Consider the following 14,892-nt stretch of genomic DNA (forward strand, 5'->3'; position numbering starts at 1 on the left):
TGATCTCTGATCCCTTCATGGGATGATCTTTGATGCACTGGTCCCTTCATGGGATGATCTTTGATGCACTGGTCCCTTCATGGGATGATCTCTGATGCACTGGTCCCTTCATGGGATGATCTCTGATGCACTGGTCCCTTCATGGGATGATCTATGATGCACTGGTCCCTTCATGGGATGATGTTGCATACCTCTAATCATAGTGCTGTGATGCCCTGGTCCCTTCATGGGATGATGTCTGATGCACTGGTCCCTTCATGGGATGATGTCTGATGCACTGGTCCCTTCATGGGATGATCTTGCATACCTCTAATCATAGTGCTGTAATGCCCTGGTCCCTTCATGGGATGATCTCCGATGCCCTGGTCCCTTCATGGGATGATCTCCGATGCCCTGGTCCCTTCATGGGATGATCTCCGATGCCCTGGTCCCTTCATGGGATGATCTCCGATGCCCTGGTCCCTTCATGGGATGATCTCCGATGCCCTGGTCCCTTCATGGGATGATCTCCGATGCCCTGGTCCCTTCATGGGATGATCTCCGATGCCCTGGTCCCTTCATGGGATGATCTCCGATGCCCTGGTCCCTTCATGGAATGATCTCTGATGCACTGGTCCCTTCATGGAATGATGTCTGATGCACTGGTCCCTTCATGGGCTGATCTTGCATACCTCTAATGTAAGTGCTGTGGTGTACTGGTCCCTTCATGGGATGATCTCTGATGCCCTGGTCCCTTCATGGGATGATCTCTGATGCCCTGGTCCCTTCATGGGATGATCTCTGATGCCCTGGTCCCTTCATGGGATGATCTTGCATACCTCTAATCATAGTGCTGTGATGCCCTGGTCCCTTCATGGGATGATCTGATGCACTGGTCCCTTCATGGGATGATCTTGCATACCTCTAATCATAGTGCTGTGATGCACTGATCCCTTCATGGGATGATCTCTGATGCACTGATCCCTTCATGGGATGATCTTGCATACCTCTAATCATAGTGCTGTGATGCCCTGGTCCCTTCATGGGATGATCTCTGATGCCCTGGTCCCTTAATGGGATGATCTCTGATGCCCTGGTCCCTTCATTGGATGATCTCTGATGCACTGGTCCCTTCATGGGATGAACTTGCATACCTCTAATCATAGTGCTGTGATGCCCTGTTCCCTTCATGGGATGATCTCTGATGCACTGGTCCCTTCATGGGATGATCTTTGATGCACTGGTCCCTTCATGGGATGATCTCTGCACTGGTCCCTTCATGGGATGATCTTGCATACCTCTAATCATAGTGCTGTGATGCCCTGGTCCCTTCATGGGATGATCTCTGATGCCCTGGTCCCTTCATGGGATGATCTCTGATGCCCTGGTCCCTTCATGGGATGATCTCTGATGCCCTGGTCCCTTCATGGGATAATCTCTGATGCCCTGGTCCCTTCATGGGATGATCTCTGATGCACTGGTCCCTTCATGGGATGATCTCTGATGCACTGGTCCCTTCATGGGATGATCTCTGATGCACTGGTCCATTCATGGGATGATCTTGCATACCTCTAATCATAGTGCTGTGATGCACTGATCCCTTCATGGGATGATCTTGCATACCTCTAATCATAGTGCTGTGATGCCCTGGTCCCTTCATGGGATGATCTCCGATGCCCTGGTCCCTTCATGGGATGATCTCCGATGCCCTGGTCCCTTCATGGGATGATCTCCGATGCCCTGGTCCCTTCATGGGATGATCTCCGATGCCCTGGTCCCTTCATGGGATGATCTCCGATGCCCTGGTCCCTTCATGGGATGATCTCCGATGCCCTGGTCCCTTCATGGGATGATCTCCGATGCCCTGGTCCCTTCATGGGATGATCTCTGATGCACTGGTCCCTTCATGGGATGATCTCTGATGCACTGGTCCCTTCATGGGATGATCTCTGATGCACTGGTCCCTTCATGGGATGATCTTTGATGCACTGGTCCCTTCATGGGATGATCTTTGATGCACTGGTCCCTTCATGGGATGATCTTTGATGCACTGGTCCCTTCATGGGATGTCGTCTGATGCACTGGTCCCTTCATGGGATGATGTCTGATGCACTGGTCCCTTCATGGGATGATGTCTGATGCACTGGTCCCTTCATGGGATGATGTCTGATGCACTGGTCCCTTCATGGGATGATGTCTGATGCACTGGTCCCTTCATGGGATGATGTCTGATGCACTGGTCCCTTCATGGGATGATGTCTGATGCACTGGTCCCTTCATGGGATGATCTTGCATACCTCTAATCATAGTGCTGTGAAGCCCTGGTCCCTTCATGGGATGATCTCCGATGCCCTGGTCCCTTCATGGGATGATCTCTGATGCCCTGGTCCCTTCTTGGGATGATCTCTGATGCCCTGGTCCCTTCTTGGGATGATCTCTGATGCCCTGGTCCCTTCTTGGGATGATCTCTGATGCCCTGGTCCCTTCATGGGATGATCTTGCATACCTCTAATCATAGTGCTCTGATGCACTGGTCCCTTCATGGGATGATCTTTGATGCACTGGTCCCTTCATGGGATGATCTTTGATGCACTGGTCCCTTCATGGGATGATCTTGCATACCTCTAATCATAGTGCTCTGATGCTCTGGTCCCTTCATGGGATGATCTGATGCCCTGGTCCCTTCATGGGATGATCTCTGATGCCCTGGTCCCTTCATGGGATGATCTCTGATGCCCTGGTCCCTTCATGGGATGATCTCTGATGCCCTGGTCCCTTCATGGGATGATCTCTGATGCCCTGGTCCCTTCATGGGATGATCTCTGATGCCCTGGTCCCTTCATGGGATGATCTCTGATGCACTGGTCCCTTCATGGGATGATCTTGCATACCTCTAATCATAGTGCTGTGATGCCCTGGTCCCTTCATGGGATGATCTCTGATGCGCTGGTCCCTTCATGGGATGATCTCTGATGCGCTGGTCCCTTCATGGGATGATCTCTGATGCCCTGGTCCCTTCATGGGATAATCTCTGATGCCCTGGTCCCTTCATGGGATGATCTTGCATACCTCTAATCATAGTGCTCTGATGCACTGGTCCCTTCATGGGATGATCGTTGATGCCCTGGTCCCTTCATGGGATAATCTCTGATGCCCTGGTCCCTTCATGGGATGATCTTGCATACCTCTAATCATAGTGCTCTGATGCACTGGTCCCTTCATGGGATGATCGTTGATGCACTGGTCCCTTCATGGGATGATCTCTGCACTGGTCCCTTCATGGGATGATCTTGCATACCTCTAATCATAGTGCTCTGATGCACTGGTCCCTTCATGGGATGATCTCTGACGCACTGGTCCCTTCATGGGATGATCTGACGCACTGGTCCCTTCATGGGATGATCTGACGCACTGGTCCCTTCATGGGATGATCTGACGCACTGGTCCCTTCATGGGATGATCTCTGACGCACTGGTCCCTTCATGGGATGATCTCTGACGCACTGGTCCCTTCATGGGATGATCTGACGCACTGGTCCCTTCATGGGATGATCTGACGCACTGGTCCCTTCATGGGATGATCTCTGATGCACTGGTCCCTTCATGGGATGATCTCTGATGCACTGGTCCCTTCATGGGATGATCTCTGATGCACTGGTCCCTTAATGGGATGATCTCTGATGCCCTGGTCCCTTCATTGGATGATCTCTGATGCACTGGTCCCTTCATGGGATGAACTTGCATACCTCTAATCATAGTGCTGTGATGCCCTGTTCCCTTCATGGGATGATCTCTGATGCACTGGTCCCTTCATGGGATGATCTTTGATGCACTGGTCCCTTCATGGGATGATCTCTGCACTGGTCCCTTCATGGGATGATCTTGCATACCTCTAATCATAGTGCTCTGATGCTCTGGTCCCTTCATGGGATGCAGTCTGATGCTCTGGTCCCTTCATGGGATGATCTCTGATGCACTGGTCCCTTCATGGGATGATCTCTGATGCACTGGTCCCTTCATGGGATGATCTTGCATACCTCTAATCATAGTGCTGTGATGCCCTGGTCCCTTCATGGGATGATCTCTGATGCCCTGGTCCCTTCATGGGATGATCTCTGATGCCCTGGTCCCTTCATGGGATGATCTCTGATGCCCTGGTCCCTTCATGGGATGATCTGATGCACTGGTCCCTTCATGGGATGATCTCTGATGCACTGGTCCCTTCATGGGATGATCTCTGATGCACTGGTCCATTCATGGGATGATCTTGCATACCTCTAATCATAGTGCTGTGATGCACTGATCCCTTCATGGGATGATCTTGCATACCTCTAATCATAGTGCTGTGATGCCCTGGTCCCTTCATGGGATGATCTCCGATGCCCTGGTCCCTTCATGGGATGATCTCCGATGCCCTGGTCCCTTCATGGGATGATCTCCGATGCCCTGGTCCCTTCATGGGATGATCTCCGATGCCCTGGTCCCTTCATGGGATGATCTCCGATGCCCTGGGCCCTTCATGGGATGATCTCCGATGCCCTGGGCCCTTCATGGGATGATCTCCGATGCCCTGGGCCCTTCATGGGATGATCTCCGATGCCCTGGGCCCTTCATGGGATGATCTCCGATGCCCTGGGCCCTTCATGGGATGATCTCCGATGCCCTGGGCCCTTCATGCCCTGGGCCCTTCATGGGATGATCTCTGATGCACTGGTCCCTTCATGGGATGATCTCTGATGCACTGGTCCCTTCATGGGATGATCTTGCATACCTCTAATCATAGTGCTGTGATGCACTGGTCCCTTCATGGGATGATCTCTGATGCACTGGTCCCTTCATGGGATGAAGTCTGATGCACTGGTCCCTTCATGGGATGATCTTGCATACCTCTAATCATAGTGCTGTGATGCCCTGATTCCTTCATGGGATGATCTCCGATGCCCTGGTTCCTTAATGGGATGATCTCCGATGCCCTGGTCCCTTCATGGGATGATCTCCGATGCCCTGGTCCCTTCATGGGATGATCTCTGATGCCCTGGTCCCTTCATGGGATGATCTCTGATGCCCTGGTCCCTTCATGGGATGATCTCTGATGCCCTGGTCCCTTCATGGGATGATCTCTGATGCCCTGGTCCCTTCATGGGATGATCTCTGATGCCCTGGTCCCTTCATGGGATGATCTCTGATGCCCTGGTCCCTTCATGGGATGATCTCTGATGCCCTGGTCCCTTCATGGGATGATCTCTGATGCCCTGGTCCCTTCATGGGATGATCTCTGATGCCCTGGTCCCTTCATGGGATGATCTCTGATGCACTGGTCCCTTCATGGGATGATCTCTGATGCACTGGTCCCTTCATGGGATGATCTCTGATGCACTGGTCCCTTCATGGGATGATCTCTGATGCACTGGTCCCTTCATGGGATGATCTCTGATGCCCTGGTCCCTTCATGGGATGATCTTGCATACCTCTAATCATAGTGCTGTGAAGCCCTGGTCCCTTCATGGGATGATCTCCGATGCCCTGGTCCCTTCATGGGATGATCTCCGATGCCCTGGTCCCTTCTTGGGATGATCTCTGATGCCCTGGTCCCTTCTTGGGATGATCTCTGATGCCCTGGTCCCTTCATGGGATGATCTTGCATACCTCTAATCATAGTGCTCTGATGCACTGGTCCCTTCATGGGATGATCTTTGATGCACTGGTCCCTTCATGGGATGATCTTTGATGCACTGGTCCCTTCATGGGATGATCTTGCATACCTCTAATCATAGTGCTCTGATGCCCTGGTCCCTTCATGGGATGATCTCTGATGCCCTGGTCCCTTCATGGGATGATCTCTGATGCCCTGGTCCCTTCATGGGATGATCTCTGATGCCCTGGTCCCTTCATGGGATGATCTCTGATGCCCTGGTCCCTTCATGGGATGATCTCTGATGCCCTGGTCCCTTCATGGGATGATCTCTGATGCCCTGGTCCCTTCATGGGATGATCTCTGATGCCCTGGTCCCTTCATGGGATGATCTCTGATGCACTGGTCCCTTCATGGGATGATCTTGCATACCTCTAATCATAGTGCTGTGATGCCCTGGTCCCTTCATGGGATGATCTCTGATGCGCTGGTCCCTTCATGGGATGATCTCTGATGCCCTGGTCCCTTCATGGGATAATCTCTGATGCCCTGGTCCCTTCATGGGATGATCTCTGATGCCCTGGTCCCTTCATTGGGATGATCTCTGATGCCCTGGTCCCTTCATTGGGATGATATCTGATGCACTGGTCTCTTCATGGGATGATCTTGCATACCTCTAATCATAGTGCTGTGATGCCCTGGTCCCTTCATGGGATGATCTTTGATGCACTGGTCCCTTCATGGGATGATCGTTGATGCACTGGTCCCTTCATGGGATGATCTCTGCACTGGTCCCTTCATGGGATGATCTTGCATACCTCTAATCATAGTGCTCTGATGCACTGGTCCCTTCATGGGATGATCTCTGATGCACTGGTCCCTTCATGGGATGATCTCTGATGCACTGGTCCCTTCATGGGATGATCTCTGATGCACTGGTCCCTTCATGGGATGATCTCTGATGCACTGGTCCCTTCATGGGATGATCTCTGACGCACTGGTCCCTTCATGGGATGATCTCTGACGCACTGGTCCCTTCATGGGATGATCTCTGACGCACTGGTCCCTTCATGGGATGATCTCTGACGCACTGGTCCCTTCATGGGATGATCTCTGACGCACTGGTCCCTTCATGGGATGATCTCTGACGCACTGGTCCCTTCATGGGATGATCTCTGACGCACTGGTCCCTTCATGGGATGATCTCTGACGCACTGGTCCCTTCATGGGATGATCTCTGACGCACTGGTCCCTTCATGGGATGATCTCTGATGCACTGGTCCCTTCATGGGATGATCTCTGATGCACTGGTCCCTTCATGGGATGATCTCTGATGCACTGGTCCCTTCATGGGATGATCTCTGATGCACTGGTCCCTTCATGGGATGATCTCTGATGCACTGGTCCCTTCATGGGATGATCTTGCATACCTCTAATCATAGTGCTGTGATGCCCTGGTCCCTTCATGGGATGATCTCTGATGCCCTGGTCCCTTAATGGGATGATCTCTGATGCCCTGGTCCCTTCATTGGATGATCTCTGATGCACTGGTCCCTTCATGGGATGAACTTGCATACCTCTAATCATAGTGCTGTGATGCCCTGTTCCCTTCATGGGATGATCTCTGATGCACTGGTCCCTTCATGGGATGATCTTTGATGCACTGGTCCCTTCATGGGATGATCTCTGCACTGGTCCCTTCATGGGATGATCTTGCATACCTCTAATCATAGTGCTCTGATGCTCTGGTCCCTTCATGGGATGCAGTCTGATGCTCTGGTCCCTTCATGGGATGATCTCTGATGCACTGGTCCCTTCATGGGATGATCTCTGATGCACTGGTCCCTTCATGGGATGATCTTGCATACCTCTAATCATAGTGCTGTGATGCCCTGGTCCCTTCATGGGATGATCTCTGATGCCCTGGTCCCTTCATGGGATGATCTCTGATGCCCTGGTCCCTTCATGGGATAATCTCTGATGCCCTGGTCCCTTCATGGGATGATCTCTGATGCACTGGTCCCTTCATGGGATGATCTCTGATGCACTGGTCCCTTCATGGGATGATCTCTGATGCACTGGTCCATTCATGGGATGATCTTGCATACCTCTAATCATAGTGCTGTGATGCACTGGTCCCTTCATGGGATGATCTTGCATACCTCTAATCATAGTGCTGTGATGCCCTGGTCCCTTCATGGGATGATCTCCGATGCCCTGGTCCCTTCATGGGATGATCTCCGATGCCCTGGTCCCTTCATGGGATGATCTCCGATGCCCTGGTCCCTTCATGGGATGATCTCCGATGCCCTGGTCCCTTCATGGGATGATCTCCGATGCCCTGGTCCCTTCATGGGATGATCTCCGATGCCCTGGTCCCTTCATGGGATGATCTCCGATGCCCTGGGCCCTTCATGGGATGATCTCCGATGCCCTGGGCCCTTCATGGGATGATCTCCGATGCCCTGGGCCCTTCATGGGATGATCTCCGATGCCCTGGGCCCTTCATGCCCTGGGCCCTTCATGGGATGATCTCCGATGCCCTGGGCCCTTCATGCCCTGGGCCCTTCATGGGATGATCTCTGATGCCCTGGTCCCTTCATGGGATGATCTCTGATGCACTGGTCCCTTCATGGGATGATCTCTGATGCACTGGTCCCTTCATGGGATGATCTCTGATGCACTGGTCCCTTCATGGGATGATCTCTGATGCACTGGTCCCTTCATGGGATGATCTTGCATACCTCTAATCATAGTGCTGTGATGCACTGGTCCCTTCATGGGATGATCTCTGATGCACTGGTCCCTTCATGGGCTGAAGTCTGATTAGGGGTGGGCGGAATTTGCGGAATTAACCTTCGCAAATTATCGCGAGAATGTTTAAAATTATCGCAAACAAGCAGAAATATCGCGAAGATGCGGAAGTTTTTTTCCGGCATGTTCGCGAGATTTTCTGCATGGTTGCGGGTCGCCAACTTACCCATGTGGTTGCTTGCGGGCGCGGCCATCTTGTTTTGAGTTGTTCTCGCGGTGCATGATCGCGAGAAGAAAGACGTGATCGCGCGACGCATGACGTCACTGCGGGCGCGAACTGTCGCGAGACAGCGCAAATGGCTAAAAACAATACAACATCTCATGGAGAACGCGACCGGATCAAGAAAACTTGTCGGCGAACGCAGGGATTCAGGTAAGGCGATCGCGCGCGCGCAAGAATGTATCATTTTACAGCGCGAGCAAGAAACAAATTATCGCCAAGCTGCGGAAACCGGAATTTTTGACATTTTCGCGCTCTCCGCGGAACGCAAAAATGTCAAATTATCGCAATTTCCGCGAACGGAACGAAATTTTTGCCCAGGCCTAAGTCTGATGCACTGGTCCCTTCATGGGATGATCTTGCATACCTCTAATCATAGTGCTGTGATGCCCTGGTTCCTTCATGGGATGATCTCCGATGCCCTGGTTCCTTCATGGGATGATCTCCGATGCCCTGGTTCCTTCATGGGATGATCTCTGATGCCCTGGTCCCTTCATGGGATGATCTGATGCCCTGGTCCCTTCATGGGATGATCTGATGCCCTGGTCCCTTCATGGGATGATCTGATGCCCTGGTCCCTTCATGGGATGATCTGTTGCCCTGGTCCCTTCATGGGATGATCTCTGATGCCCTGGTCCCTTCATGGGATGATCTCTGATGCCCTGGTCCCTTCATGGGATGATCTCTGATGCCCTGGTCCCTTCATGGGATGATCTCTGATGCCCTGGTCCCTTCATGGGATGATCTCTGATGCCCTGGTCCCTTCATGGGATGATCTCTGATGCCCTGGTCCCTTCATGGGATGATCTCTGATGCCCTGGTCCCTTCATGGGATGATCTCTGATGCCCTGGTCCCTTCATGGGATGATGTCTGATGCACTGGTCCCTTCATGGGCTGATCTTGCATACCTCTAATGTAAGTGCTGTGGTGTACTGGTCCCTTCATGGGATGATCTCTGATGCACTGATCCCTTCATGGGATGATCTTGCATACCTCTAATCGTAGTGCTGTGATGCCCTGGTCCCTTCACGGGATGATGTCTGATGCCCTGGTCCCTTCACGGGATGATGTCTGATGCCCTGGTCCCTTCATGGGATGATGTCTGATGCCCTGGTCCCTTCATGGGATGATCTCTGATGCCCTGGTCCCTTCATGGGATGATCTCTGATGCCCTGGTCCCTTCATGGGATGATCTCTGATGCCCTGGTCCCTTCATGGGATGATTTCTGATGCCCTGGTCCCTTCATGGGATGATTTCTGATTCACTGGTCCCTTCATGGGATGATCTTTGATGCCCTGGTCCCTTCATGGGATGATCTTTGATGCCCTGGTCCCTTCATGGTATGATCTTTCTCTGATGCACTGGCCCCTTCATGGGCAGATCTTGCATACCTCTAATGTAAGTGCTGTGGTGTACTGGTCCCTTCAAGGGATGATCTCTGATGCCCTGGTCCCTTCATGGGATGATCTCTGATGCCCTGGTCCCTTCATGGGATGATCTCTGATGCCCTGATCCCTTCATGGGATGATCTCTGATGCACTGATCCCTTCATGGGATGATCATGCATACCTCTAATCATAGTGCTGTGATGCCCTGGTCCCTTCACGGGATGATGTCTGATGCCCTGGTCCCTTCACGGGATGATGTCTGATGCCCTGGTCCCTTCACGGGATGATGTCTGATGCCCTGGTCCCTTCATGGGATGATCTCTGATGCCCTGGTCCCTTCATGGGATGATCTCTGATGCCCTGGTCCCTTCATGGGATGATCTCTGATGCCCTGGTCCCTTCATGGGATGATCTCTGATGCCCTGGTCCCTTCATGGGATGATCTCTGATGCACTGGTCCCTTCATGGGCTGATCTTGCATACCTCTAATGTAAGTGCTGTGGTGTACTGGTCCCTTCATGGGATGATCTCTGATGCACTGATCCCTTCATGGGATGATCTTGCATACCTCTAATCGTAGTGCTGTGATGCCCTGGTCCCTTCACGGGATGATGTCTGATGCCCTGGTCCCTTCACGGGATGATCTCTGATGCCCTGGTCCCTTCATGGGATGATCTCTGATGCCCTGGTCCCTTCATGGGATGATCTCTGATGCCCTGGTCCCTTCATGGGATGATCTCTGATGCCCTGGTCCCTTCATGGGATGATCTCTGATGCCCTGGTCCCTTCATGGGATGATCTCTGATGCCCTGGTCCCTTCATGGGATGATTTCTGATTCACTGGTCCCTTCATGGGATGATCTTTGATGCCCTGGTCCCTTCATGGGATGATCTTTGATGCCCTGGTCCCTTCATGGTATGATCTTTCTCTGATGCACTGGCCCCTTCATGGGCTGATCTTGCATACCTCTAATGTAAGTGCTGTGGTGTACTGGTCCCTTCATGGGATGATCTCTGATGCCCTGGTCCCTTCATGGGATGATCTCTGATGCACTGGTCCCTTCATGGGATGATCTTGCATACCTCTAATCATAGTGCTGTGATGCCCTGATCCCTTCATGGGATGATCTCTGATGCGCTGATCCCTTCATGGGATGATCTTGCATACCTCTAATCATAGTGCTGTGATGCCCTGGTCCCTTCACGGGATGATGTCTGATGCCCTGGTCCCTTCACGGGATGATGTCTGATACCCTGGTCCCTTCATGGGATGATCTCTGATGCTCTGGTCCCTTCATGGGATGATCTCTGATGCTCTGGTCCCTTCATGGGATGATTTCTGATGCCCTGGTCCCTTCATGGGATGATTTCTGATTCACTGGTCCCTTCATGGGATGATCTTTGATGCCCTGGTCCCTTCATGGGATGATCTTTGATGCCATGGTCCCTTCATGGTATGATCTTTCTCTGATGCACTGGTCCCTTCATGGCATGATCTCTGATGCACTGGTCCCTTCATGGCATGATCTCTGATGCACTGGTCCCTTCATGGGATGATCTCTGATGCACTGGTCCCTTCATGGGATGATCTTGTATACCTCTAACCATAGTGCTGTGATGCACTGTTCCCTTCATGGGATGATCTCTGATGCCCTGGTCCCTTCATGGGATGATCTCTGATGCCCTGGTCCCTTCATGGGATGATCTCTGATGCCCTGGTCCCTTCATGGGATGATCTCTGATGCACTGGTCCCTTCATGGGATGATCTTGCATACCTCTAATCATAGTGCTGTGATGCCCTGGTCCCTTCATGGGATGATGTCTGATGCCCTGGTCCCTTCATGAGATGATGTCTGATGCCCTGGTCCCTTCATGAGATGATGTCTGATGCCCTGGTCCCTTCATGGGATGATCTCCGATGCCCTGGTCCCTTCATGGGATGATCTCCGATGCCCTGGTGCCTTCATGGGATGATGTCTGATGCACTGGTCCCTTCCTGGGATGATCTCTGATGCACTGGTCCCTTCATGGGATGATCTTGCATACCTCTAATCATAGTGCTGTGATGCCCTGGTCCCTTCATGGGATGATCTGATGCCCTGGTCCCTTCATGGGATGATCTGATGCCCTGGTCCCTTCATGGGATGATCTCTGATGCCCTGGTCCCTTCATGGGATGATCTCTGATGCACTGGTCCCTTCATGGGATGATCTCTGATCCCTTCATGGGATGATCTTTGATGCACTGGTCCCTTCATGGGATGATCTTTGATGCACTGGTCCCTTCATGGGATGATCTTTGATGCACTGGTCCCTTCATGGGATGATCTTTGATGCACTGGTCCCTTCATGGGATGATCTCTGATGCACTGGTCCCTTCATGGGATGATCTATGATGCACTGGTCCCTTCATGGGATGATGTTGCATACCTCTAATCATAGTGCTGTGATGCCCTGGTCCCTTCATGGGATGATGTCTGATGCACTGGTCCCTTCATGGGATGATGTCTGATGCACTGGTCCCTTCATGGGATGATCTTGCATACCTCTAATCATAGTGCTGTAATGCCCTGGTTCCTTCATGGGATGATCTCCGATGCCCTGGTTCCTTCATGGGATGATCTCCGATGCCCTGGTCCCTTCATGGGATGATCTCCGATGCCCTGGTCCCTTCATGGGATGATCTCCGATGCCCTGGTCCCTTCATGGGATGATCTCCGATGCCCTGGTCCCTTCATGGGATGATCTCCGATGCCCTGGTCCCTTCATGGGATGATCTCCGATGCCCTGGTCCCTTCATGGGATGATCTCTGATGCCCTGGTCCCTTCATGGGATGATCTCTGATGCCCTGGTCCCTTCATGGGATGATCTCTGATGCCCTGGTCCCTTCATGGGATGATCTCTGATGCACTGGTCCCTTCATGGGATGATCTCTGATGCACTGGTCCCTTCATGGGATGATCTCTGGTCCCTTCATGGGATGATCTTTGATGCACTGGTCCCTTCATGGGATGATCTTTGATGCACTGGTCCCTTCATGGGATGATCTTTGATGCACTGGTCCCTTCATGGGATGATCTCTGATGCACTGGTCCCTTCATGGGATGATCTATGATGCACTGGTCCCTTCATGGGATGATGTTGCATACCTCTAATCATAGTGCTGTGATGCCCTGGTCCCTTCATGGGATGATGTCTGATGCACTGGTCCCTTCATGGGATGATGTCTGATGCACTGGTCCCTTCATGGGATGATCTTGCATACCTCTAATCATAGTGCTGTAATGCCCTGGTTCCTTCATGGGATGATCTCCGATGCCCTGGTCCCTTCATGGGATGATCTCCGATGCCCTGGTCCCTTCATGGGATGATCTCCGATGCCCTGGTCCCTTCATGGGATGATCTCCGATGCCCTGGTCCCTTCATGGGATGATCTCCGATGCCCTGGTCCCTTCATGGGATGATCTCCGATGCCCTGGTCCCTTCATGGGATGATCTCTGATGCACTGGTCCCTTCATGGAATGATGTCTGATGCACTGGTCCCTTCATGGGCTGATCTTGCATACCTCTAATGTAAGTGCTGTGGTGTACTGGTCCCTTCATGGGATGATCTCTGATGCACTGGCCCCTTCATGGGCTGATCTTGCATACCTCTAATGTAAGTGCTGTGGTGTACTGGTCCCTTCATGGGATGATCTCTGATGCCCTGGTCCCTTCATGGGATGATCTTGCATACCTCTAATCGTAGTGCTGTGATGCCCTGGTCCCTTCACGGGATGATGTCTGATGCCCTGGTCCCTTCACGGGATGATGTCTGATGCCCTGGTCCCTTCACGGGATGATGTCTGATGCCCTGGTCCCTTCACGGGATGATGTCTGATGCCCTGGTCCCTTCACGGGATGATGTCTGATGCCCTGGTCCCTTCATGGGATGATCTCTGATGCCCTGGTCCCTTCATGGGATGATCTCTGATGCCCTGGTCCCTTCATGGGATGATCTCTGATGCCCTGGTCCCTTCATGGGATGATCTCTGATGCCCTGGTCCCTTCATGGGATGATTTCTGATTCACTGGTCCCTTCATGGGATGATCTTTGATGCCCTGGTCCCTTCATGGGATGATCTTTGATGCCCTGGTCCCTTCATGGTATGATCTTTCTCTGATGCACTGGCCCCTTCATGGGCTGATCTTGCATACCTCTAATGTAAGTGCTGTGGTGTACTGGTCCCTTCATGGGATGATCTCTGATGCCCTGGTCCCTTCATGGGATGATCTCTGATGCACTGGTCCCTTCATGGGATGATCTTGCATACCTCTAATCATAGTGCTGTGATGCCCTGATCCCTTCATGGGATGATCTCTGATGCACTGATCCCTTCATGGGATGATCTTGCATACCTCTAATCATAGTGCTGTGATGCCCTGGTCCCTTCACGGGATGATGTCTGATGCCCTGGTCCCTTCACGGGATGATGTCTGATGCCCTGGTCCCTTCACGGGATGATGTCTGATGCCCTGGTCCCTTCACGGGATGATCTCTGATGCTCTGGTCCCTTCATGGGATGATCTCTGATGCTCTGGTCCCTTCATGGGATGATTTCTGATGCCCTGGTCCCTTCATGGGATGATTTCTGATTCACTGGTCCCTTCATGGGATGATCTTTGATGCCCTGGTCCCTTCATGGGATGATCTTTGATGCCATGGTCCCTTCATGGTATGATCTTTCTCTGATGCACTGGTCCCTTCATGGCATGATCTCTGATGCACTGGTCCCTTCATGGCATGATCTCTGATGCACTGGTCCCTTCATGGGATGATCTCTGATGCACTGGTCCCTTCATGGGATGATCTTGTA

This window comes from Triturus cristatus, chromosome 6 (genome assembly GCF_964204655.1).
Source record: "Triturus cristatus chromosome 6, aTriCri1.1, whole genome shotgun sequence".
NCBI classification, from domain to species: Eukaryota; Metazoa; Chordata; class Amphibia; order Caudata; family Salamandridae; genus Triturus; species Triturus cristatus.